The sequence below is a fragment of the Panthera tigris genome, chromosome C1, assembly GCF_018350195.1.
Source record: "Panthera tigris isolate Pti1 chromosome C1, P.tigris_Pti1_mat1.1, whole genome shotgun sequence".
In the NCBI taxonomy this organism is placed as follows: Eukaryota; Metazoa; Chordata; class Mammalia; order Carnivora; family Felidae; genus Panthera; species Panthera tigris.
This window is the reverse complement of record NC_056667.1, coordinates 10,474,083-10,476,504: the sequence shown is the minus strand read 5'-3', so window position 1 is coordinate 10,476,504 and position 2,422 is coordinate 10,474,083.

Genomic DNA, 2,422 nt, shown 5'->3' with positions numbered 1-2,422 from the left:
ACCCCCGCCGGGATGACGCGTCTCCCAAGAGAGAAAAAGGACAAATTCTCAGGCACGGATGTTCATTTCTAGGCTGCGGGACCTCTAAAGTAATAAAAGGCCAACAATAATTAGAAAGTGTTTTTGTAATACTCTCCTCTCTGAAGACAGTAACATACAAAGGTGCTCGGAGACTCGTGCTAATGGGAAAATGGGATGTTCTGAAAAGAGCGCCTTTGAATCTGCACTCCCCGGCCAGCTCCCCGGCAGTTGTAGACGCACAGATTGAGGGTCTGGTTTTCCAATTTTCAGAAAATACAGGGCAAGAACTTTCTGGATGGAAGTGAGGTTTAAAAAGAAAGAGAGAAGAAAGGCGGTGAATTAAAAGGAGATACAGACATGTATGTTCATTCTGACTTTTCTCAGTTCCATGGAGTTTCCTTCCCGAGCATCATGAAATTAGGATGTCTCCAAAAAAAAAAAAAATACATGGGCTCTTTGTCCATTGGGGAAAACTCTACTGCCCTTCTCTGAATGTCCAAAGGCAAGAACAGTGGGTGATGGGCATATCTCACAGCCTGACCACGAACACATCAAGTGTGGGCCCCAGGAGCCGGTACAAAGCAAGCCTTTAGTATACATCCTATGATTGGTTGAGGGAAGGAAGGATAAAATAAATAGCTCTCCATTCCCCTAACCTGTGGCCTGGCACCCATTTCCCCTCCACTCCTCCAAAAACCCGGACATCTACTCATTCACTCAATAACTATTTATTGAGCCCCCGCTATGTGCCAGGCACTGTTCTAGGTGCTGGGGTGGGTTACAAGGTGGATCAGACAGATGGAAGTCTTGCCCTTCTGGATCTTAAATCTTAATAGGGGAAGCAGGTTATCAATAAGACGCACGTAAGTTAAATTATGTGAGATCGTGGCATGTGCTTCGGAGACGGAATGGAACAGAGATGAGGCACAGGAGGTAGCAGGGGAGGGTTGCGACCTCATTGTCTCTGACAGGAACTTAATATTAGCCGGTTGGACTCATGTAAGTGCTCCTTCCTCCTGATGTCTTTGCTGGCCACCCTGGCCCATTTATTGATGGTGAGCTGTCGTCTTCCTACGAAAACCTGGATGCCTCCTCAAGTTAGCAGTGATCTCCTTGAGGACAGATCTCTAGTTTGCGGTAACCTGTAATAAGCTGGTGACACCCAGGAAGTGCTGGTCAGATTCTGATGAATTCTCATTGCGCCAACTGCTTCCAAACAAACGCACCGAGGAAAGTCTCGGCTGGGAGGAGATGGCATGTGGAAGACCAGGTTCTCAGGGCAAAGGTTGCACGAGAGCAGGGTTTCTCAACGTTAGCTGCGTGGACAACTAAGGTGCCACGTAGGTCTTTGTCAGGGGGGTGGGGAGGCTGTCTTGTTCCTCGAGGGTCGCTTAGCACCACCCCTGACCTCTGCTCACCAGATGCTGACAGCCCCCCACCCAACCAGAAATGTTCCCAGGCATTGCCAAAGGTCCTCTGGGGGCAAAACTGTCTCTGGCTGAGAACGACCGAATAAGAAGCAGGAAAGGACCAAAACGAGAGAAAAATCGGCCTTAATGTTTAACCGAGGTCCTGTTTTTCACAGCGTGATCCCGGCCAAGGATAGCATTGCTGTCCAGGGTACAACTCCCCTGGGGGGGGGGGGGGCGGGCTGTCTTTTCTCTTGAGCAACCTTCGGGCTGCCTTGAGCTTTGTCCGATCTCGGTCAAGGCCCCCTCGTCCCCTCATCTAATCCTCCTTCTCCCCTTGCCTTGCACACCTGCTGCTCCCCAATAAACCCTCTGCACTTTTAGCTCCGTGCCCACGTCTGCTTCCAACACGGGAGCATCAGTAACGTGCCGGGCACTGCAGCCTAAGCCCTGAGCCTGACCTGCCTTGTGCTCCTCGTCTGTTCAAAACACCTGAAGAATCGAGAACCCTTGAGTGGTTCTCAACAGACCGAAGATGTTAGCTAACCACATCCATCCTCCCGATGAAGGCAGTGAGGGCTTCCCAAGCTGGGACAGGGGTGGATGGTGGGCGCCTTCAATAAGGGTTCTCAGCCTGTCTTTACAATGCCCGTCATTCTCACGCGATAGAAGAAACTCCTTGTGATAACATCAGGCGAAAAGATATTCACGAACATAAGTCTCTGAAAATCCCCCTTCGTCCAAGTCCGTGATAAATGTTCTCTGTCTGAGGGGGTCTCCAGGGTCTCTGTGTGGCTTCCATTCCGTGCACTGCTCTGGGAGGAGAGAATTCCAAACCCAGCTCCTTCTAAATACGTAACAGAATACAGTTACAAATTGATGGCAAGTGTGTGAGCTGCAGCCGGCTTCCTGCCAGGAGCAGGCACCTTTTCTATTATTTATTTTTAAATGATAAAAGCTCAAAGATGCATGTCGCAGAAGGGGAGAGATCG